The sequence below is a fragment of the Leptosomus discolor genome, chromosome 5 (genome assembly GCF_034619465.1).
Source record: "Leptosomus discolor isolate bLepDis1 chromosome 5, bLepDis1.hap2, whole genome shotgun sequence".
Taxonomy (NCBI): domain Eukaryota; kingdom Metazoa; phylum Chordata; class Aves; order Leptosomiformes; family Leptosomidae; genus Leptosomus; species Leptosomus discolor.
In genome coordinates this window covers 37611599-37637492 of record NC_141395.1, presented here as the reverse complement: position 1 = coordinate 37637492, position 25894 = coordinate 37611599, and positions in this window count along the sequence as shown.

The window sequence follows — 25894 nt, the reverse complement described above, 5'->3', positions numbered from 1 at the left end:
CGAGCTGCTCCGTGACAGCTGGCCCCGGCCCCCGCCCTGCACCCGGCCCTCAGCAGAACGAGTGTCGCCCTGCCCTGCCCTGCCCGCGGCCGATCGTCCCTGCCGTCGTAGAAAAGCATCCCGAAACTCCCTCACCTGATGGCATTTGGGTCTTCCGGTGATGCAAGTCTCACCTCAGGCTAACGTTCCTCTGGAGAAAGAACGAATAATGGTGAGATAGGGTAAAAAACGCTTTTGCAGCACCTCAGGAACCGCACTGCTGCTAATTTACAATTGGTGCTCTCGCAGGGCTGAGCTCTCCAGCCGTTTCCTGGAATCCGGCAATAAAAGATATCCTATTACTTTGTCACTTACCAGCTTCTCAGACTGAACTTTTCCTCCTCAGCCCCTCAGGATGTCAATTACTGTTTCCATATTCCGTAAAGCAGGCAAGGGCAAAGTCATCCGTCATGCAATGCCACTGATGTGGTGGAGCCTCCGCACAGGCTCAGCTCACCCTTTCTTGTCAGAATCACTTTGTTGCAGTCCCCTTTGCTGGAGATGAAAGAGCAAAATGGTACTCTCTTACCTTCTCTATTTCCTAAACAAATTAGTCTAATGGTTTATTAAAAATGAATGTGCAAAACCCAGTCTGTCAGAATCTTAACTAGCAATTTTGAGTATGTCATGTACATATTAGCCTAATAAATATTTTTGAAACAGGTACTATGTTTTAATCCAGTAAGGTTAAATACTGCTATTCTTGTTTATGTTTGGGTGCCAAGAATCCACACTAACTGTAACCCATGCTGCAGTACAAAAACTTTAAATGCTGGGTTTAGTTTCTTTTCGGTTTACTGCAGCAGTGAACGAGTACTCTATCTGTATTTTCCAAAGCCTCACTAATTTTAGGCACCTAGCTTGATTTCAAGCATGATTTTCAGAAATACTGAGCACTTTTTGTCTTCACGAACTTCACCTGGTGGTCTACAGTATTTTGTATCTGTAATTTGGGCCTTACGTGTCTTAGGCTGGGTGGTCAAAACACAGGTTCAGGAAAGCCTAGACCCCGCCATTGCTTCTGTTTCTTCAGCTGTGGTCCAGGATGGCCATCCCTCGACCACTACTACATTGGATTATGCTCCAGTCCCATGTTGATGTCAATAAAGTGACTTGGGGATGCCAAATTATTTTAAGTACTTTCATGTATTTGTAAATCAGCGCATTTTCTTTTCCTTTAAAGGTCTGAGACTGTGAGTCAAGGCTACAGACAACTCTACCAGGCCCTTTCCTGAGCCCTTCTCAAGCTGTTTGGGAGAAGTTCCCACTACTGCTACTTCCCTGTTCTAGCATTTCATCTGCAAATCAGTGGCATGCAAAGGGAGCAGGATCTTGCCAAGAGGACAAAGCCACCGTGTTCCCCTCTGGTTACTCACCTTCCATGAGGTATATCCATCTGGAGGAGATGCTTCCGGAGGAAATGGGTTTGCTGCAGGCAGTCTCTTTTCTGACTGTCAGGAGCAGACACCCATTCAGTGCACAAGGAATGTGCACCAGTGTCCCCAGCACCCCAAGGATCAGCAGTGCCTTTCCCCTGCTGTCGTCTTCTGTGCCTCCCCTCAGAGACCTACATGGCCATGCAGAGCCCTTGGTGGAGCTCTCCACGCAAACACAGGGACTTTGCCCTTCCTTTCACCACCTAGGTAATGCGAATGCAGGCTTACATAAAGCCTAATGAGAAGGAGCCCTGAGACAGAATGAGCAGTTCATTTGATCAAGGAGAAACAGATACACTTCATCGAAATGGAAATTAGGTTTATTTACAGCTTACAATATTAAAAAAAAAAAAAAAGGAAAGGACAGCTTATACTTTTGTTGGAAACAAACACTGCGATGGGTATCATGGGAGAGATGTCTTAACAGAAAGACACCAGGTACAATAACTACACTGTACACTGTCCATAAACATTCCTACAGTTCAGAGGGGTGAATTCTCCACAGATCACTAACTAACCGGGGGAATGCTCAGGATATTCCATGTGCCATGGAGGAATCGATGCTTCTAGCTCAGATGCAGTACAGTAGCAGCCTGTCTTTTTTCAGCAGCAGCCTGCAGAGAGAGAGAGAAGGTGAATCTTGGAAGTTAGTCATTCAGTCGCAGCTCTCCTTTAAACAATCATCACAGATGATAAAAACTAAACACAGAAGAAAACAATGTGGCATTCACCATTTTCCCCAAGATAATTATCTAGTCAAATTACATTATACTTTACATTAAATATTCAGCAACAGTGTTGACATTAGAAGTTTTAAGACAGGAATAATTCTTATAATTTATGTTAGAGATATTAAAATGCATGCACATATTTTTATTAGAAATATTCATGCAGAGATCAAAAAGCATCATCCCACTAAGAGATAGTGAGGGAAGATTCTTTTAAAAAGGAAAAATAGGTTTTTACATAACCTCACAAGCCATGAGCTTTATAGGAAAGCTTTGACATGCTGAATTAGGGAACTCTATATGGAGGTCTGGTAAGTCAAACAGAGGATTTTTTTCCTGCCTGGTAAAAGAAAAGGGAATTACATTGTCTATAGCCTTTTTTCGAACAGATTAATTTGCAACTGTGGCTGGGAAATGCTGTTTGAAAAGGAGCTTGTGTCAATACACATTCTTCTCTTACTATATAGCCACAGTAACAAACCACTGCTGCTCCTCTGACAGTTTATCGAGCTACAATTGTTGACAACTTAGGTATTTGGCTCCACTTCAGATTGGGGAAGGAAATATTTAATTTCTTAAAAACACAGTGCGACTCAAGCCTTGGTGCCAATGTCATAACATTAGCTAAGCAAACAGAGCAGTCAAGGTAAAGCCAGCTCTTACTTATTCATGAATAAGAAGAGCTGCGAGCACCAACGACGATGATGAAACAACGGAATATGTGGCTATGGCGCCTTTAAGCACTTTCCTCAGTGACATATTTGCAGTCTCTGGGCACGTTCAACAGCCGGTCGAGCAGTTTTTTGCCACTTTTCCCATTGGAAACACCTAGGCTAAGGTGACCAGGAAAGGCATTGCCGAGATTTTTCTGTCGGTTGGAAAACTCTGGGGTCCCTCTAGTGCCCAAGGAAGGCAACGGGGAAGAAAGGCAAGCTGAAAAACTCCTTCAACTGGTTATCAAAGCAAAATAAAAGCTTCCACTGAAAATAGTACGTACTTATCCCTGGCTTTGCATAACAAACTGTGTTGAATTTGTTTCTGTTTTGGACAAGAAACTTGACTGTATCTCATCAGCTCATACGGTGACACTTCCATGTAAAAGCCTTCCTTTTTCTGCCTCTACCCCGTTTGATAACATTTAGCTTTTAAAGATTATTTGGAGACATTACCTGTTTGTAAATGTATGCCTTGGATTGCTACAGGAAAGCTTTAAGCAAAGGTGAGATCTAGCCACAGTGGAAGGACTTGTATTAGAGCAACACTGCCTTTGTAGACCTTAGTTATCTTTGGTCTTTTTGTCCAAGGGACTGCAGGTACCCACGTGAATTATGATGGAAGAATTAGCTTCAGGCAGCTACACTCTAATTTGCTAAATGCTTTTGATGTCAAAAGCCAGTCTCTGCATGAAGAAGTAGAATAATTTGAAAGCAGAGAGAGGGTACAAAATACTGGTGCCACCTGTTCTTGGGGACGCAAGGAGACAAGAATTGCAGTAGAGAACATACTCCAGCAGACGTCTCCATTTCTCACTGCTGTGATTGAAAGCAAAGGGTCCCCAGTCAAGATGACAATGTAAAAAAGGGATGGTAGAGGTCCCTTACAGAGTATGCTTTTATGTGCAGAGCTTCCTTCTTCCCCTGTCATTTATCTAACCCAGCTGCTTTTTCCTCTCAGCTCTTGAGGCTTTGTGACATCTTGGTTATAGGGCTAGTTCCTTTGCTGAAAAGGAAAAAGCTGGATGTCAGACTTGTCATGTTTGAGACATCTCACAGGAGGTTTTGTAAACATATTGAAAAGGAAGCAAGGGGAGTGCTGATCCCAGCTGTAGAAAATTCTTAATCTAAACCAGTTTTCACTGCTTTAATCCATTTTCTGGAGTACAGAGGAACAGTTCAACTATTAGGCTCTCATCTCCACAAAAAGGAAAAAAAAAAAATCTCCAGGAAAACAAAGTTTGTTGCTTTTAACATTTTCAGATTATAACAGGGAGTAATGATTGCCAAGAAGTAATAACTGCAAGTTTATGAGCTTGGGCTGTTTGTTTTGCCATCTCTAGCTTCTCACTAGTACAAATACTGCCTTCTTTATCTGTCTTGAAATCTGTGAGAATAGAACTACTACTGAACGCCATTCAGTCTTATAAGGTCTTCTACTGAAATAAAATAAACATCCACTGCCTACCTACAAGATTGAACAGAAGATAAACAGAACACACATTAAGGTTTAAGTAGGTAAATTTCTTTACACCTTGTGTCTGTAGCAAAATTATACGGAAAAAGTGGCTTTTCAAAATAAATATGACGTGTAAGTTACTGAATAGCGAAACTGGTCAGAACATGAGGGATATGCTATTTTTGAGATTTAATTTCCTGTTCTAGGGAAAGGTCTGAATTTTTGTAACAGTAGCTACTGAGGATTAAAGTCCTTAGAAGGAATCTATTACTATCCTTGCATGTTTGCGCATGGAAGCTCTTCTGTTCTCTGATGCACTGATAGCTTGTTTTATTAATGTGGAATTTTGATAAGGCTTTTTAATATGCCTCTCTTGTTACGTCCAAACATGTAAATGCTACTGCATTTTCCAAGCCTAAAGCTTAAATTATCATCTGAAAACAGATTAGCCTAATCAAGTTAACACCACAATATGGGGCAGTGTATCTCATCTTGGGTTTGGGACTTTGTATTTTTCCCCTTTCTCTGAAAAAAACACTACTGTTGTTCATTAAGAGAAAGGAGACATTGCGGATGGAATGAGGGGCTATTTTCTCACCAAAACTGAGGCTTGAGGCTGAGCATCAACATACTTGGGCTCTTTCCCGTGATCAAGCTTCAAACTCGACCCCATACTCAGCTTTTGTCCTAATGACAAACACAGTGCTCCAGTCGAGGTTTGAGAAAGGCCTCAGCCTGATCAAGGAGCACATCCATCACACCTTAGCGTGGCAGAAATTCTTCCGCAGCCTGAGGAAAGTGGTCCTGAATGCCTGAAGACTACCTGTTGGTTCGCTACATTATAAAACTCCTCCTTATTCAAGGTCATCATCAGCACACAACTTGTAACAGTCTGCCTTGTACATGAAAGGTGAGGGGTGGAGTCCTGAGGGGTAGCACATACGTACCACCTGTAAATTCGTGCTAGCCTATGCCCATATATTTGCCCACAGTTATCTAACTGCACAAATCAGCACTCCACATGCAGTTACCCAACCTGAAATACAGATGTTTTCACATGTAAGCACCTGGTTTAATGAACCGGTACCTTTGCTGCAACCAGCTTCAGAAACACAGCCTGAGTGCCTGAACGTTATCTCCTGAAAGCAGACCTGAAGAACCCCCAGGATCAGTGAAGACTCACAGCTGTAAACACAGTAGCATAGTCTCTGCCATGCCAGCAGTAGATGAACTCATGTAAAAACATTCCCAAAAAATGGTTGATCAGATCATATTAAATCTGTTGTCACTAAAGGAAAGGAGCAGTTCATGCAATGCAATGGGCAAACCACCACTCAGCCTAGCAGTCGCACAACTACATCTGTTAGTTGAGCTGATGTAGGCCACTCCATCAATTACAACTTCGGATTTTGTCATTTGAAGAACCTGTGCTCCAACCCAGTTCAAAGAAGAAAGTCAATAGTGGAGTTTGGGGTGCTCATTCCCATAAGGTACCTCAGCCAGTGACCTAAATGGAACAAAAAATAAAAACAAGGATTAATTCTGCCTTGAATCTTGTATTCTGACAAAGGAGCTGCAAGAGAAATGTAAAGCGCATGATAATCAATGTGCTGATGGGTGGAGAAACAAGTATTTCAGGTGATTGCAACACCTATAAACATCCAATTTCTGAAGTGACTCCCTGTCATCACTTGGTATTTCTAGTTTTTGAAGCATCTGAGGATGCTTGCGCAGGCTGGTGTGTTGCCATGGATACCATGCTGTCAGCATTGAGGCTGTCAGCAAATGGGCTGATCTGTTTATGTACCTCTGAAGTCAAAAGAAAGAAAAATCCCATCATTTGTATGGCTGCTTCTAAAGGGAGCCTGATAGGGAAACGTATTGACTCCATATAATGGTTTTCAGAACCTCCTCCTCTTGGAAATGATGGGGTAGTAGAGAGAGGGAAGGTAATGAAGCATAGGAGTGAGGAGAGCTGTCAAGCACTTAGCAAAGCCCTTCTGCTTAGCTCAAGGCAATGGTCCCTACATGATAACATCAACTATATGGTCAAGAAAAATCAATACAAAGATTTAACTATTCAGTTTCCTAATGGCTTGGCATCGCTTTCTGCAAGATTCGGGAAGAAGAACAAGAAGGATAAAAAGTGAAAAGCAGTGATCAATAGACAACACACCACAGAAGAATAACTTGCTTTGAGTGATACCCTGGGACCAAGAAGTGGATATGAATCATAAAATGAATATTTAGCTAGTATACGTGTACTGCCTTTACCTGCGAAGAACTCCCTGCTAAGTGAGAGGCAAAACAGGTTTAGAAATGATAGGCAAGTGAATGCACAGGAAACCAAGTAACAAACCTGGGCACTGATCCAGCCATTTTCAAACTTTCGCTTTTCTGTTGGTGTTAGAACAACCCCATAAATTACAAATATATATGGCACAAATCCCTGCAGGCTGAATTCCCATACATTAATGCAGTATCTTATTAAGCAACAACAAGAAGCCGTCCCACTCGATGACAAGTTTTTGGATTTTGCCCTGTTGTTCTAGAGGGAACTCTACAAAGATTAGGCACATCACCATGTGTTTCACTAAGAGCTTTTCTTGCTTTTGATTTTGGGGTTCATAAAGCACTAACACTTTCACAGGGGAGGTTTGTTCCTCACTGCTTACGTAGATGGTTAAGTTAAATAGCTGTTAACAACAAGAAATAACAACAATGTGAGGTCACCCTCAGTGTACCTTTTCTCAGTGGGGCTGTGTCACTGTATATGAACCAGAAATCCAGTGCACAATATTTTATAGTGAACTCCTTAACTGATCAGGTTTCACAGAATCACAGAATAGTTTGTGTTGGAAGGGACCTTACAGATCATCTAGTTCCAAGCCTTCTGCCATGGGCAGGGACACCTTCCACCAGACCAGGTTGCTCCAAGCCCCATCCAGCCTGGCCTTGAACACTGCCAGGGAGGGGGCAGCCACAGCTTCTCTGGGCAACCCGTGCCAATGCCTCACCACCCTCACAGTGAAGAATTTCTTCTTAAGATCTGATCTAAATCTCCCCTCTTTCAGTTTGAAACTGTTACCCCTCGTCCTACCACTACACTTCCTGGTAAAGAGTCCCTGCCCACCTTTCCTGTAGGCTCCCTTTAAGGCGGGGGGGGGGAGGCCACTCTGAGGTTTCCCCAGAGCTTTCTCTTCTCCAGGCTGAACAACCCCAACTCTCTCAGCCTGTCCTCACAAGGGAGGTGCTCCAGCCCCTGATCATCTTCATGGCCCTCCTCTGGACGCACTCGAGCAGGTCAGTGTCTTTCCTGTGCTGGGGGCCCCAGAGCTGAATGCAGCGCTGCAGGTGAGGTCTCACCAGAGCGGATTAGAGAAGGAGGATTCTGTCCCTCAACCTGCTGGCCACGCTGCATCTGATGAAGCCCAACAATTCTCTCCCTCAACCTGCTGGCCGCGCTGCATCTGATGAAGCCCAAGATACGACTGGCTTTCTGGGCTGTGAACGCACATTGCTGGCTCGTATTCAGTTTTTCATCCACCAGTGCTCCCAAGTCCTCTGCTGGGCTGCTCTCAATCCACTCATCCTCCACCCTGTGTTTGTGCTTGTGATTGCCCTGACCCAGGTGCAGGACCTTGGACTTGGCTTTGTAGAACTTCATGAGGTTCTCATGGGTCCGCCTCTCCAGCCTGTCAAGTTCCCTCTGGATGGCATCCCTTCCCTCCAGCATGTCAACCACATCACACAGCTTGGTGTTGTTGGCAAACTTGCTGAGGGTGCACTCGATCCCACTGTCCATATAATTTCATTCACCTTGTTTCCCTTCCATAAAAGAGCTGACCCATTCTGTGGTCAACTGTGGTGTCTCCTCGGGCTCACATCTGTAACACAAACACCAAGAGCAGTCTTTGGAGACACAGAAGATAAATAGAAAGCCAAAACTGCAATCCTTGCCCTTCTCATAGGTCCCCCTGGTCTGGCATCATGTCAGAGGTGTGGACAGGGACTTGGTTGGTTTCCAGCTATGGACCAATGTAGCCTGTTACTCCAAGGAAGCTCCTTGAGCACGAAGCCACTCCAGCCTCTCCTTGTGGCCTCGTTCTGGAGATGGATGGTCCAGCACTGTCAAGCTTCTGGCTTGCATCTTTATTTCTCATTGCTGACTCATACTGAAGGCAGCTGAACCTCAAGAAAAGCTTTCCCCATGCTACCTTTCCAGAAAAAACCCTGGACACATTCACCACAGAGGTGAAATGTGAGTCCTACCAGATTATGCTGGAGGTTCAGAGAAACCTTCTCCTGCGTTCAGATGAACTGCTATTAAATTCAGCTGTTGAGCTGAGCATTCACCTCCAGAATATTAATTAATGTTGCTGGAATCACAGCTCTGTTGTCGTTCACATTTAGCTGCAGTGGGAACCAAAGATGCATCCTGGGCAATCAGTGGCATGAATCTTCGTGAGACTGCAAAAATACAGTCGCAGTTTGCAGGGATATAAAACAAGTCACCTATGCAACTGGCAAGGGAAAAGCTGAAAGAGTTGCTGTTGTGGATGCAGATCAATACTTACGCAGCAGGTTCTGCACTTAGCGTTGATAATGCATTCTGTAACCTGACTCCAGTAAGAAGGGCTTAACTCCGGCAATCAGAACTTTTCCTCATAGAAACTCCCAAGGAGCTCCTCTCCTACTCCATTTCCCTCTTTCAAAGACCTTTGTTCAATAATTTCACCCCAAATACACATTCCTTAAAATCGGTGTCTCTGGCTACAGTCTGTGAATGACCCAGCTCCAGCAAAAGCTGAGTTAGTAACAACCAGAGCCCTGTAAGCTAAAAAACTAAAAGTCACGGACACTGAAACCTCAGCATTTAGGACCTGTAATATTCCTGCACATACACTGATGAGCACCCTTTGGGTCTTGTCATATTTTAAATGCTTCGGTGCCTGCTTAGCTATGGCTTGGGCTCTATAGTCTTGTAGATAAGCAACAGTAACCTCAGCTGGGCAGCCCAAATGATGCAGCAAGGACAAGTTATCCTACAGGAATATGCAGTGGCAATCCAAGAGCAAGGGAATACTTTGAAGCTGGGTGTGTTAACCATGCTGGGAAAACCTCTATGGCCTTCAGTGGGCTCCAGATCAACCGCTAAAGAAATCAGAATCAGCAGATGAGGTTAGGACAACAGGTCCACACTCACCATGACTGAGAAACAAACCTAGAAAAGTTATCTGCAGGGCTGGAAATTCATGGCCTTCCATTTGCTGGGAAAAGAAAAGTGGAAGATCAGCAGCAAGGTTGAAGAAATACAGATGGAAAGTTTTCCTAACGCTTGAAATAGGTGAAAATCCTGATCCAACCGCAGCTTGTCCTAGAACTGCCACACCTGACTTGGAGGCTGAAGAGGGATCATGACAGAGTTAACTCCACACACACCTCTATTAACATAAACCTTTAAGAGAAAGCTACCCCTTCCTGAAGCCATGGGGTGGGGGTCAGCCTGTAATTCTGTCATTGAGTCCTGTGGGACCTGGCTGGGGAAGCACCACTTCTACCTTGTCAGAACCGTTTGGTAAAGCCCTGACTCTGAGCATGAACAACGTCAGCTCCAGTGGTGCTTTTTGCTCCAAGCCAGGTCTTGGTCCCAGCCTGGGCAAGCTGTATAAAGACCTGCACGCACTTTTTGGGCAAAAACCCCCATGGAAATTAACTTTTTTCATCTGCATAGTGCTCCAAGGTAGGAATAAAGTGTCATTTGGCAGCGTTCCTGAAGCAAAGTATGTGCACCATCAAATATAACTACAACACTAAGGTATTCCAGCTGCTGCTGCCCAACAGGCAAATGTTCTTCTCTTCTAACATCATCTTCACTCTGCTTTTCTTAAAACACTTTCATACATTTACGAGTTAAGCCTCATGCCGTGCTTGTGCCATAGGAAATGGCTGGCTGGAGAGCATAGCAGCTCAGTAGCTAAGATGCCAGGCTGGAAGCGAGGGTCACTGAGCCACCATCTTGTCCTCCAAAGCTGCAGTGAGGACAAAGACATCGAAGTGTGCCAGGCAGCCTGCACTCACCTGCTGCGAGCTCTGTCATTTTTAGGTCAATAGTAATGTTCTATCTCCTTTTCAGATGGAGATGCATGAGCACATCAGGGTTGCAGAGAAACTTGGTAGCAGATACAGAACCAGAGATTTCCAACGCCATGCAGTAAGATCACGTATTTTACCACTCGCTAGAATTAAATTTTGTACCTTGCACCTTCTCAGCCACGAAATTTGTAGTTAATTCTTGCTGTGGAAATCACTAAAGCTTCCCATTATAGGCGCCTAAAGCTTGAGTCTTAAGCCCAAATTTAGGAGCTGGCTTTGTCATCAATGACTGGGCAACTCTCCTTGCTTTTAGTCAGGATTTACACAGTATCTGACAGGGACATTAGCCTCAGGCTATTCTCTGCCTAGCAAGAGACATCTTTTTGGGGACAGATACAGCTGATTTGCAGAACTCACTGACAGGGGACTCCGTGAAGGTGAAAAACCTACATGGGCTCAAAGAAGGCAGAGAGAAAATCATGGGCGCTGGCAGCTCTGAAGGCAGGGGGTTAGACAGTTCGCTCCCAGGCATTTCTGAGCAGGCAGCTGCTGCAAGGGGGTACCACAAGCTGGACCTCTGTAAGTTCTCTCTGCTTCTCATACTCTTTCTCTAAACATTCAGTACTTTCCATTACATTCCTACCTGCTGGTCTGAAACAGACATGGCAATTATTTTGTTAGAAGGGAGATCATAAAAAAAATTTGTGATTTAAACAATGTGTCGAGTTCAGCCATCTCTCAAAAAGTATTTTCAAGTAATAACCGCAGTGCAGAAGCAAAAAAGCGTTTCTGCAGCAAATGTGAAAGGCTTTTGACTCATCTCACAAAGTGAGCTGACAGCCATAAGGTGTGGCATGATTTAATTTTAGAATTATCATGTAAGACTCCAAATTTATTTTATTAAAGGGAGCTGTAACTAAATTTTGATGTCATTAGATCATACAATTAAATATAAGCTTATTTACAGGTCTTCGTATTTTGCCCCACATAAAAAGGGCTCTATCTACAAATGGATGTCTTCTGAGATTTTCTTCTGCAGGGTGTTTAACAGCTACTGACATATGAACTAAATCCTTAAAATCTAACCCAAAAATTTTTAATCTACAGAAGAAAGTTGCAGCTTGATATGGGGACCTACTCTTTGCTGCTCAGTGAACTCCACAAATTCTAGATCTTTCCAGGTAAGTGAAAAATAATTAACTTTAGCTTTCTTTCCTTTCCAGATAAGATGATAAATAATGCTCGACAGGTTTTCTTAGGAAATAAAAAGAATACAGAAAAGGAAATAGTTTAAACATTGCTGTATCATCATTTAAATCACATTAATATGGCCCATCCAACTAGAAAACATTTAGTCTCAGTAGCTTGCTTGTTTCTGGTTCTCAGAAGTTTTAGCTGAGCAATACAAAAGCAGAGTTTGAGGCAGTGGGCTTGGGATCCATCAGAGGCTCAGAATTTGATGGCCACAATTTGAGAATTACGTTTTTCCTAACACACAACAAACCACCCCAATATAACTTGGTTCTTACAACAGCCAACAAAATGAATCAGCTCCTAAATTTTAGTACTGTAGATAAGGTCTAGGCTGATTTTCTCAGTTCACTGCAAAAACACTGCATGGAAGCACAGCACAGCAATATTAAAGACCCATGAGAAGTGATGTTCTTCTTACCCAGAATGGCTCAGTATTTCCCTCCATGTTAATGTGTGAGCCAACATACAGATTCAACTATGAATGCTGGGGTTTAAAAATAAACAAAAGCCAAATAAAGCTTGCTATTAATAAATAATGATAATAACAAAAGCAATAAAACACAGGCTATTTAATTTATTTTTGTAAGAGCCACTTCACATAGGATGCTTTCAGAGAGAAATATTAACCATTACTACTACTTGCCCATGAAAAGCTAAAGAGAAAAACACAGTCATCCTGTAGTTTGCAAATACTAAAGATAAAACCACCAGCTTTGGCTATGACCTGGAGAGAGAGAGAGAGGAAAAAAGGGCAAGAAAGGAAAAGGTTATTTAGTGGAAATCAGTTCATTGAGCTTTTAAGTTATGCCTGTATGTTTCCTGTTTGGTCTTTCTTTGCACAAAGCAACAAGCAAGAAACATGTCCTCCCAGCAAGCAGCACGTGGCCAAGAGATGCCTCTTGGTTGTGCTGAGGGCTCTGTGCAGAGTGGCAGCCTTCTGCAGCCTGGGCTGCTTTTATGTTTTCCTACAGATTATGATATTACTGTAGCCACATTCTCCAGGGTTGTCTACGTTTAGCCTATATCTGGGGTTAAACCATAGCAGTTGCTCTATCACCCGATGACCTCTCACCAGCCAGGAAGGGGAAATCGGGAAAAGGAGACCTGTGGGTTGAAGTGAAAACAGATTTAATGAGACGGCACTAATACGAACAAAGGTATACACAGTTATACTCAGCCCAATGAATGTGCAGCAATCAAGACCAACAGGAGAGCAGTCCTCAGGACCTGGGAGAAGCCAGAGGAGGAGCAGGGAGAAACTCCCCCCCCCCATCCTCAGCAAACTTCCCCATTTTAGAATCATGGCTGGCCTAAGATTCTAGCTCAGCAAAACCAGGACAAGGATGAAATTTTGGATATGTCCTGGGGAAGAAATGCAAGGCTTAAAGCAGAGTCACAGGTGGTGTGAGCTGAATTTTTTCTACAAAGACAAAAAAATAAGGTGTATGCTAATGTTTGTATGGCGGAAAGTAGAGCTTCCTAAGTGTTACCATCAAGACCAAATTAAGTGACCTATTTAATGCAGCTGCTTTCTTTATCAGACTTATTGACCCTTTCTGACCTCTCTATTAAAGATGTAAATTGTGTTCGCAGTTGTGTTAGAGAAGACAAAGCATGTAGTTGAAACCTGCAGATTCAGGATAAGAGAAATGCCCAAAATATAAACTGTTATGGTGCTTGAGCTGATTCACCAGTAGCATGGACAGCTGCACAGCAAAACAGCTCAAAGTCCTAATCTTACCAACTGGTCCAGGCAAAGTCATTCCCCTTGTTGGTCAGAGCCCTGAGTATGCCAGTGAGACAGTTCTTGTGTCACAGAAGTGCTTTTGAATATTTTATCCTATAAAAGCTTATTTTCCCTATATCTTGCAGGACAGGAAAAAAAATCATAATTATAATTGTAATTTCATTAGGTAAAAATGAGTTCCTGTTAACCAAAAGATGCTGTCTCACTCATGTGGGCAGGGGGAGTGTTCAGCCTTCAGTGTGGCATATCCTGGGCAAGAAAGAAATGAATCATCAGCTGCCGGTGGCGTTTTGAGATAGCTTGCTTTCGTTTAACAGGTTGCTACTGAAATCCATGATCATATAAGGCAACTCCAGGCTCAGACAGACTCTGATTTCTCAGTGGAGCTCTACCCTGAATTTCTGTCATTAATTATATATAAATATATATGCACAGACCTATATTAAAAAATGGATCCTACTCCAAGAGCGTAGTAAAATTGATGAAATGGCTCCCACTGGCTTCCTTGGGCACTAGTTGAAAATATTAATCTGATTATCATTATGACTCAAATTCAGCAAGGTAGTTAAGTATATATCTAACTGAAAGCACCTGAACAGTCCCATTATGATGATTCATGGATTTCAAAATAGATATCTGTTTAAATGCTCTCTTGAACTGGTGTCTAAATGAAATCAATACATGTCATGCCTCTTATTCATGAAAAATTAAGAGAAGATACATAATTTATTGTGTTCTGTGTATGCATATGTACTTAGCAGTGATTATACTGTAATAGGCCTATACATAATTTAAACTGTATAGCATCCACTTTATGGAGGAGAGAGGGAAGAAGAAATCTTCATTAAACCCCAAACAGTACACTTTTTTTGGGGGGAGGGATTTATTTTATTCTTTTAAGATGTGGGCACCTGGATAATAATTCTCTCTCACATGTTCAGAAGCCCTTTTCCAGAGTGAAAGAAATCACAGCCTCCTCTACAGCTCTGGGAGGAGAGCCTGAAACCAGCAAGTGGCTGCAAGCCAACAGAGGTGTGTGCCAGCCTCTGCAGACAGGCAGGACCACAGCAAGTGCCCAAATCACTGCAAGAGCGTCAGCCATCCCACAGGACCATCCCTCACCAGCACAGCTAAGAATTCCCTTGTTGCATTTAATGGTGCAGTCAACTGGACAGGAAAAAAGGGAGCCCATGGTAGTAAAACCTATGTTATTTATTCACTACCAGGGATAACTGTCATTGTTATTGGCTTATTTGCCATTTCTTTTTTGGTTCTGGTTCTTGTTTGACAATAACATCATACTATCTGTGGGCCTTCCAGTAATATATAAAGGACTTGCCGAGAGGAGCACTCAAGGGCAGACTTAACTATATTCATGCACAGAAGTGCATTTCTACTCTGCCATGCACGTTGGGGAGCATGTCATTAACTTGCTTAAACTCAGCATGTGTTTAAAAGCATTGCTTGGCTGGGAGATATGTGACATATTTATCGCCTGCCTCATACGGATGAGTTTTAAAAGCTTTGCTGCCTTTTCTCACAATGTGACCCTTCCCTGTGCACACCTGGGATAGGCTTTGCCTCTGATGGAGAAGGCTGTCCACAGCAATTCAGACACCTCTCTGCCCTGCACAGTCAAAGTAGGCAGCTCAGCCCGGGGCTGCCCATCTCCTAGCTCCAAGGAGATGCACTAAAGTGGGAGAAGAGGCAAGAAATGGGAGGAAAGAAATGGCTCGCCTTTGTGCAGCAGAGCAATGCACTTATGGAGAGATCCCTCTGAGGCAGGTTCCCCACCTCTGGAGCTGTAGCTGGCTCTATGGAGGAGCTGCGTCCGCCAGCTCACATGTCCTTTCACACTTCCCCAAGCACTCTAGCAGAGGGAATTAGCAATCAAGATGATGCAAGGGACTACCTTCACTCAGTGCAGCCAGATCAGCCAGTGGGGATGCTGCAATATGACAAGAAAACTCTGCTCCTTGTCCATCCTGTTCCAGATTTCTTTTGCTGCAAGGAATTGGGCTAACTAACACAGATAGCAGAGGGAAAAAACTCTCAAACCTCGCTGCTGTCCAGATTGTGCTATGTATAAGCAAATATGCACAGTTCTTGATAAACAAATAGCTATTAAGTAAATATCAATGCCCTTTTCTTCTTCTGGTGTTCCACAACTACTCAAATAATAAAAATAAACTTAAAGCCAGGCTTACTTTACTATCTTTGTCACAGGCAAAACGTACAGCATGGAAGTCTCCAGCAGGAGAAAACGCGTGGAGTGCAATCCTTCCAGGCATGCTCTGTCTTGAGCCCCATGTCCTGCCATGCAGCTCTCTGCTCTCACATCTGGGGCTTCACTGCAGTAGAAGAACAGAAAATGCTCTCGGTGATGTTAGGGTCTCATCAAACTATAAGCATACACACAGGATTTAAGTTATGTTTTCATGCCCAAGCAGCTCCTGCGATCCACCTTTTATCTTATTTATTGTGAATGGGGGGTTCAGCCCATTTTGCTTAAATTAATGTTTTCTTTATGTCTTTAAATGTGAGTGAAACAAAACAAAATAAAATTGCCAGTTGTGGTCCAGTTTTGAGTTGAAGCCAATACAACTTTAATTTCACATGACTTCTGTCAGATAATGATAAAGCAGGCAAAATTTATTTGAAGAGCTTGGGAAAAAAAATAATGAATAAATTTTTGCATTGCAGCAGATTTGATCAAAATATTCCTGCGGTAGCAGCACAGGATATAAATATTTAGTACTGGTGGCTGTATTCACCAAATTACTAACACCAGAGAGTTAATATGCCACCATGACTTCTCCATGCCAATAATTTACTAAGCATGCAATGAGGAACACTTGGCAGAGAACAAGCCTCCCAGGCAGCTGTTTGGAAAACCCCTCTGGGAAGTCATCAGGAATTAGTGTGAGCCACCTGAAATGCAGCAGGCACATCCTTGGCAGGAAAGTCTGTGCTGTGAACCAGGCTGCGATGGCACACCAGGCCACCTCCCCTGGAAATGTCAGACACGTGTTCAGAGCCCAGCAGTCAATTGCAACAAATATTTGGAAAAATAAGAACAAGCCTAAGGCTGGGACTGAACATGTAGCTCAAAAAGGTACAAGGAGCAGGAAGCTCTTTGCTGCACTCACACCAACATGTCTTTTTTTTTATTATTATCATTATTCTGTGTATACAGGGTCAGTGGCACTATACTGAAGTCATGGACACAGCTCAGTATGCATTACCCACGTCCAGCCACCTCTAGGATTAGATTGGTAAGGAAAGGTGGAGTTTCCACTCCCTGAGCAAGCCAAAATAGCCCCCACAGCCCAATTTAAGGCTGGTCTCCACATACACGCACAGATAATCTTCACAGAACTCACTGACTTGCTGTATACACAGGTGGTTGCAGTATGACGAAACACCCTGCAAAATAAAAGCTATGAAACCTCTCCTTTTCCCCCCCCTAAAGAAGTAATTTTCCAAGTGTTTCCAAGAGTTATGTTTCTTTCCTAAAAATAAAATGCACCATGGTCATATGCAGGTACAAAGGCTTGCTGATAGATGGCGCTACAGGAACATGAATTTGGGTTTTAAATCACTACATCAAATATTTACTATCACATTTACTTACACACGAAGCGCACCTAAGCAGTGTCAGCATTGTAATTACTTCTTACACGTGTGTAAATATATTAGAAATAAAAATCAGGAAGACAAATTATTGAAATGTTGCAAGACAGAAAAGAGGATATTCTCTATGATTCAACTCTCAGCAAAGTATCCCCCCTTAGCCAAGAGCAGAACGGTGGGAGCAAGAGGAGGTGGTTGCAGGTAACACACTGAAGTCAGTTAATTTCTAGTTTCCTGGATCACAAAATACCACAGACAGAGCATGCTGTTCCTAATATAAAGCTGCTAGGATAAAATATTTAAACAGCACTGGCAAATGCAATAACAGCAAGGGTGAATTTCCATTTGACCTGAACACAGCTCTGATCCTGGCTGGTGGTGGTCAGCTGGCAAGCCAGGCTGCTAGAGAAGAAGGATGTCCTCAAACCACAGGGAGAAGGGGGAGAACCACACAAAGAGAGTGAACCGGATAGAGTGAAAAGGGCATCCAAAGCACATCACATTAGTAAACTCACTGGGGAGTAAAATTTGCAGAGACCTGTGATAACGTGAAATGTGTAGAGCAACAGTAACAAAAAGCTCACCATTTTCTTTTAACAAGTATGATTGTCTTCACTTTTGACCTGTATGAAAAAGATTCCTGCTGACTCCTAACGATATTCCCTGCATTTCTCCCACACCTACACTCATAAGCCAGTTATTTAAAGAATAAATGTGATCAGGAATGTCAGTTTCCCTTGTTTTTTTCATGGTAGTGCTAGGAAGATCAGTGATTGCCTGAAGGCAGCCTTTGACCTGCTGGACCAGATTCACATTTGAGACCCCTCTAGAAAGTGTGTTGCAGTAATGTCTAAGTGGTGAAAATGCCGGCTAAGGAGCAAGGGGAAACCAGGGAGCACCAGGCCTGAGAGACGAACATTAAAAACTAAACCACAGGTTTTTGTAAAATGTAATCCTTCATACTGTGAGCACGAGAGGTTTGCTTCATCCTCCACGTGCATGGATTAAACCAGTGCAAACATCTTGTCTCCACTGGTGATTTAGAAAAACAGTAACACAGAGAGGCGGCTTGAAGAGCAGGGAAGCTCAGCATGCAAGGCTAAAAAACCCGGAGGAGGCAGAGCAGCAACACCAAGAGGCACTCATGGACAAATCACTTCTCTTGCTCCCACTTTTGAAGCAAGCCCTCCGATTATCCCCAACTCTTGCATTTCGATTCACATTGCAGAGTGGCCTCGAGGCACCCAGACCGGACTGCTCTGGGATAAAATCAAACTGGCTGGTCTGCTCTTATCACAAAAGTGAGCTTAGGCTGCAGGAGCAGACCAGAGGTAGTTCACAGTAAAGCCTGGAAAACATGCACAGCATGAGGTCAGGTCCGCAGCATCCATTGCCTCTCCCTGCAGAGGCTCTTCCATTGCACTGATGGCCACATAGGTGCAGCCCTTGCCCGTGGCAAAGAGGCACCAGTCGGCTCCTCCGTGTATGCCGACACTCCAACTACCTTGGGAGGACAGGGTCATGCGCTGGCCAAAGAAACTGCAAGCGTCACCTTGTCCCTCTTCTCGCTGGACTCATACATGCATTACTTGGGTTGTCGCCCAGAGCTTCCCTCTGAGGTTTTCCTTGGGTTCAGCATCGTGTAGTGAACAGCTGGTGGAACCTCATCTGCCAGCTGGGCCCTGTAAACTTCCACTACTCCTCCTCTCTATAAACCTCCATTGCCACCTCCTCACAGCATTCAACAGTAAAGTGAGAGAGTGCCTGGAGAGTTTTTCGTGCAGAACTGAATTTGGGATCATCTTTGTGACATTAACTGCATTATTAAATCCACAAAGTCTGAACCACATTTAATAACACACTTGCTCCAAGCAGAGGTAGTTAATCTCCCACTATCAACTCTTAACCCTCAAAATATTTGTACTGTAGCTGTGAGGTTTGTATGGGCAAAGCAGTAATTAGAAAATTTAAGTACTCAGGGGTGCTTTCTAAGCTGTTCTGCATTTCCTCATTTAAGTTCACAGGTCAAAAAAATCTGTTGTCCTGTGCTCTAAAAGGATTTTGATATTTCCTAAAACTCAGTGAACTGGGGCAAAGACTAAAGCAGGCAGAAATGCTCACTGCATTGGGGAGGAAAAAACACTTCCCAAAGCCTACTTTTTTTAGTTCTGAAGAGGCTTTCAAAAGCATTAAGGAGTTCTGAGAATCCTTTTTACAAAAGGCATGTTTAAAGGCATGAAAAAAAAAAAAAATCAAGTTATTTAACAGTAACAAGGGCAGCAATCGCTCATGAAGTGGCTATGAACACCCTAGCTGGCACTGACAGTCAAGACATGTGAAAGGGATGGAGAGAGGGAAAAGGACTGGTGATTCCGTTTTGTACAATTGGGTAAATCTTGCCTGCGTAAATGGCAAAATACTGCAGGAGATGGAGCTTGCAGCTGTTCATCCCCTGTGGGATGATGTTCACATGGGGGTTGATGCACATCTGTGAGCTGCAGGACCCTCAGTTCTGGTTCCTGTCATCCTTCACAGCACAGGAATTAAACCAAGAGAGTCATGTAAAGAAGAGATATACATCCACCCTTCGGAGTCCCTGGTGTCGTTGATGTATGATGATACTTTTCAACCAGTTGTTCCAACTTCAGTAGCAAAAGACTAGGAAAAAGGCAAGGGCTGGCCAATAGTTTGAGACTCCTCATCTGCAGAGCTGCTGTCATTGGCAGCCAGCTTCCAGTTCCCAAGGAACAGAGATCATAGAACACTTGATGAAGGAAAGCAACTCTGTTGAGGTCAACACTTCCCTCCCATGGAAATCAATGCACCTAACATGACCTCCAACTGCCTTTGTGCAGATGAAGTGGAGCAGTTACACAGCTTATTGAGTCCCTGCTATAACGGAGCTAGAAAATCTTTCACAGAGTAGTTGGTTGAGAGATGGACTCATTTTAGCAGCAAGAATCATGGCTATCTGCTAAGCCAGAAATGTGCAGGTGTCATTTACAGTCAGGCTGTGAACATCACCTAGTGACAGACTCTGCCACCTCCATGTCCCTTGGTCTTTTCAGTTCCCTTTTGTGCTGTCCTCCACCATTCAAGCTCTGTGCTCTTTCTATGGGCTGACATCCGTGAACTACCCCCTGAGCTAATGCTGATGTCATGTCCTTTGCAACTAGTGCTGTTCTCCCTCCCTCTCCTCACCTCCACAGGGAAAAACCAAGTAAGATTTTTTACAAGCAAGGAGCAGGATAACCAAGACAAAGGCATGCAATGTGCTGCTGAGCTGAGTCTTCATCGTCACTCCATGAGTCTGCCCAACTCACCATGAATCATGTAAACATCTTCATGGAATTCTTACAGCCTTTTTAGGCTTGTGTATACAACCTGGCAGATTACAGGTCACCGTTACATACATCCTATTACTATGTATATCTACCCTTTCCCTAGAAGCTCCCCATGTAAGCTCTGCAACTTGTCAGCAAGTAGCCTGCTACTCTTGGTTTGGGTAATGTATCCAGTTCTGTTGACTCAAAAGGATGGGGGAAATACAGCTCACACAAAAGAATTGATAATATCAAGGACTAAAAGACAACTAGGTGTTGAGCATTACGAAAAAAAAAAAAAAAAAAAAAAAAAGAGAGGGATGGGGGAGGAGTTAATGAAAGTTTTCAAAAATTTTAGCAGACTAATAGGAACTTTACAAAACAACAACAAAAAAACCCACACCAAAACCAAAAACCAAACCCCAACAAATAATTTTTTCAATAATTCAATGAAAACGGAGCGAGTATCTGCTATTTCAAGTTAGGGAAACAATCTTGCACTAGAACAAACAAGAAAATTACCATTTATACACACAGACCTAAGTGTCTGTCTGCTATAGATAAACTACAGCAGGGCTGGAAGTTTCCCTACATCATCTTTTTGGGCAACAGGAAAGCATAAGCTTGCAGAGGAAAGCAGGGACATTTCCTAAGTTGTGAGAACAACATCAGGGAAAAGGCTTCACAGCCTACTACAAAGAAAGAGGGGGCATCTCGGAAGAGGATGAAGTAGCTGTAAATCTGTAGTGCTCTGACTTTAACAGTAGGCAGGAATTGAAGGTCTGTTTTCCTACATTCAGGAGAACCATAAATAAGGAAGTTTGGAGCATTAGCATGCCCATGCAGACACAGTACTTCAGAAAGAATCGGGTTTGTGGAGGTACATGATATATTCACATTTAAAGCTACTACAAACTTATTAATTAAATATTGTGACAAGTTCATACCTATGTCTCTTCATTTATATCTATCACCTTAAACTGTAGATGTAGCTACAGTAAACAAGTAAAGGAAATTAGTAGCATTAACACCATATTTTTAGAAGTGAATATTTCAAGCAAACTTCTGAAAAGCCTGTGTTCAGTATATTTCTTTTTTGTGTGTTTATCTGTATCCTATTTCAAGAGTGAAAGTGTTCTAGCAGCCTGATACAGAATTCATCTGGGAAATACTGGAGGGAAGTCTAAGATTGCAAGTACTTCCACCACCACCACACCCCCCCTTCCTCTTTAGTTCCTGTTATTTGCCTGCACAATTGCATCTTAATTTATCTTAAAAGTATTAATAAGCCTATTGTATTTTCTATCTCTACTTAAATAGCTGGAATATCAAAAAATGCCACTTTCTTGCCTGGATAAATAAGGAAAGCTGTAGATCCTCAGCAACTGCATAGCACCAAACTCCTCTGGCTGCGTGTCATTTCTCAGCACTAAGGGAAGTGTACAATAAAACTCCATTAACTGCTCTTGCCCTCAAGCCATCACACCATTATCTCAGGCTGTATTTTTGGATAAAGCAGGAGGAGGAACACACGTGCTGCTTTTGCAGCTCTCTAGTGCACTGAGGGTAATTGCTTTTATCGAATCATAACAACAGACCTCACTGCCCACTGCTTTAGAAGATCAATCCATTTTTATGTTTGCTTTACTTTTGGGGGGGGAGGTGGGCTTCAAGTTTGCATGTAATGTCAGAAACTCACAAAGAACCTTTTCTATGTTACTCTTAGCCTAGAAGAAAGTATTTCTTTCAACTTGCATTCACAAACACATTTCATCCTCACTCTTCATTAAAGATCCAGTTAAACTGCAGCATTAAGACAAGATACAGCCTTTGACAGGCCTCAGAAGACCACAGATAATAACATATACAATAGATGTAGGAAACGATTTTCACCACAAGGGTGGTCAAACACAGAAGCAAACTTCAGTGGATGAGCTCCAAGCAGCCTGATCTAACTAGACTTAGATGACTTCCAGTGGTCCCTTCAAACCCGAATTATTCTACATTTCTATTAATTTCAGACATTGATAGGCAGAAGGGCACAACGCTCCGTGGCCAGGTCTGCGTGGGTCTCTCAGGGGAGGCGGAGGTGGGACTGCCCGTGAGCTCGTTCCTGCAGTGTGCAATACATCAGGGGGAGGAGGAGGTGTGCAGGCAAGGTGGTGAGCAGTGGTTGCCTGGGGCTGAGGAGGATGCTGGGGTGGTGGGGCACCATGCCTGTAAGTCCCTCAATCTAAAAAACACCACCAAAAAGAAAAAATAAATTAAAAAAAACCAAGCCCAGGCTGACGAAAGAGCAGGCTGTCTTACCAGGCAGTGCTCAGGTGGCTGGCCGGCCCCTTGTGCCCAGAGCTGCTCCCCCCAGTGCTGCCTCCTGCCTCCCCCTCCACCTCCCATGAGAGACTGCTCGCTGCCAGGCACTCAGGGCTCCCTCAGGCACCACGCAGAGCCCCTGCCGATTTCAAGGGCTTTGTGAAGCTCGCTGTGTGACAGGGAGGACCAGTGGAATCTGCTGACCTGCGTGGAGTTGTCCCTGCATAGAGCTGGCTGTGTAGAGTTGTCCCATGGACAGCTGGCCTACGCCCCCCCTGAGCCTACCTAGTAGAACACGTTGGAAGAAAAGACATGCATTGTCTGGCAAGGTATCTCCAAATTTCTAAAGTTATCCTATTTGGGTACTCAAGAGTGGGTTTTCTGCACTGTTTACAAGCTGCCAGGGAGAACACATCTGCATTATTTTTGAGAGAATGAAGGGAATTATGAATGAAAATATTTTGGGGTTTGGAATTTCGCAATTCATGGGACAGCTCAAAAATCCTTGGCTTCCAGTCAACTCCCGCTCTTGTCGTGAAACAAGAAAGTAAAATTTGAAAGAGTTAACTCATTTCTAACACAAATGTCACAACAAGAAAAAATTAAAAAACAAAGTTCAAATTGAAAAAGACACTTAGTTTCATTTTTTCATAGTGTTGCTCTGAAACACTGATCCGTGCTACTGGACTCAAAATTTATCTCAGAAAGGATATTTCATGGTTTGCTCTGTCTCCATCAGTAACATATTAGTAATATTACAGTGCTAGAGCTTGGTAGGAAACACTTTTGTTAGCCAGTAAGTTTCTTCAAGATTACAAAAATTACCTGTTTCCATGTTGGAACAAACCCCTGTTGTGACTTTTTTGTCCATGACACACAGCAAAGGCAGGGAAAACCTCCCTGGAGCGGTGCCCATAGCACAGTGCTGGCAGGGCCAAAGGGGTGAAGAGCGTTCAACTTTGGTCTTTCTTTGCCCTTCCTACGTCTTTCAAGCACTGCAAGTCATGAGCCAGAGGTCTGTCTGCCCGATGAAATATTACAGTTTGGATGACTCAAACGAGATGATCTGGCCATACTCCCATCTAACTTGATGGGAGTCAAATAATACGGCTCTGACATCTTCTCTGGAGAATGAATCACACATGTAGGAACAGGCAGCCATTCAGACGTGTAAAAGAAAACACAAAGCTAGTCATTCTTCTTGAAAGTTCAGGGAAAAAGAGATTTGCCTCCCAACTAAGCCTTTCATTTGTAGCATAACCCACAGTCCTCCCCTCATATCTAATGGGCAGAACTTTTAATGAGGTCATTTGGGAATGCATAGTTAGCATATTTTTAATCTGTATGCCTAAAAGTAGATTTGTTTTCTTAACAAGTGCTCTCTCATCAACCTGACGTGCTACAGCCCCAAAGACCGACCTATTTTCAAAACCACTTTGAGTCAGGGAGATTCTCTACACGAGTCACATCAAGGCCCTAGTAATCTTTCAAAATGTAAAAGTAGCAGGAAAAACAGTATCCCATAAGTCTTTGGAAAATGTGATGCACTTCTGGTTTATGTGCTTATTTCTCCTCTGAAGAGATTACAACACAGAATGAATAGTTTGTATGCATTCTTAACCAATACATTACCCGATTTGTTTAAAAAGTTGCATTTCTGTCACGTACCCTGTTGACAAATTTTGGTAGGTAGAATTCACAAATGTTTCTGGGAGTTATGAAAGGAGAAACCTGTGTCCTTTCTGTGTATCTAAGAGCCTGAATATTCCCATTACTGCCAACTGAATTTAAAAACAAACAGAAAAGAAAAAAACCCCACAAACATAAATAGGGCACAGAATAAAAAAAAAACCCAAAATGTGCAGGGAAAAACACACTAGAAAAACTTAACCCCACTATTCCAAGAATGTCAACAAGTGGCAACGGTAATCAAGAAGATAGAGGAAGAATGTATATTAACAGAAATGTCTTTTACTTGGCTCATATGAAACTTATTTGCCTTGCAGCTCATGATCTGAAGACTGCCTGTAAAATAGACCTTTGGCATGCTGAGAAAAGCGAACAAGGTGCTGCTGGATAAAATTGGAGACCTTGTGTTACCCCCTCTCTTTCACTAAATGATGACTGTTATTACTGATGCTTTGTATTAAACAGACAAAATGAAATTCTCAGCACTAGGCACCAAGACTCACCCATGAAACAGCCAAGGCATTCTTCCTCACATTACCATTTCCTACCTGCTCTGAATTTTAAAGAGCCTACAGCCAGCCTAAAGACTTTTTTGATTTTACAGGCATAATTGTGAAACAAGAGTAAATTTTTCTAGTTTTACCAAAGATAGTCATTATCGTGAGTTTTTGCATGGCTCCTTACCCACAGTTTTACTTTTTTCCAGTGAATGTATTTTACTATAGTGCTGCTGTCACTGTATTTGTCATAACACTAAGAATTACCACTTCAAAATTAGATACAAAGTAATTATAAATTAAGCTATGCGTATAATAAGAGCTCCTAGCATTTACCTAGTGCTTTAGACCCTGGTCTGAAACGCACCTGAGTAACATCAAATACTGCTCTCACTGCAGAAAGTGAGAATTACAGAAATAAATTAAAAAAAAAAAAAAAATCAAGAAGTTACGTAGCTGTTGGCCAAACATGCTGCCTTTTTATGAGACTAGAACTGGCGTTTATTTCTGGGTAACTTTCAGGAACAATATTTGCAAGCTTGATAAAGTGTTTATGATTCCTCTAGCAGAGGATTCTCATTCCTACAGACCTTTACCACTGATTAAAGCGCATGCCCAACCGCACCATCAAAAAAGGAAACAAATGGAAACTAATCAGTATATTCCATTCCAAAGTAAGACAATACCTTTCGTGTTATTGCAGTAGGTAAAACCCAGCCATGCAGTACCAGCTACATTTTACCAAACTCCTCTAATTACTCCTTTTCTTTCCCTGACTACTGGGAGGGCCAGTAATGAGCCACAGCTGGTGGCATTTAATGTTACACCGCTCCCAGCAGCTGCAGCCCTGGCTTCACTTTAGGCACAGCTTTAATTAGCTGTGATAGTTCAGGTATAATTACAGCTTAAACTTGATCTCTCTTTCTTTTTTTTCTAAGAATTATTGACAGGCATATTCTTTGTCTCT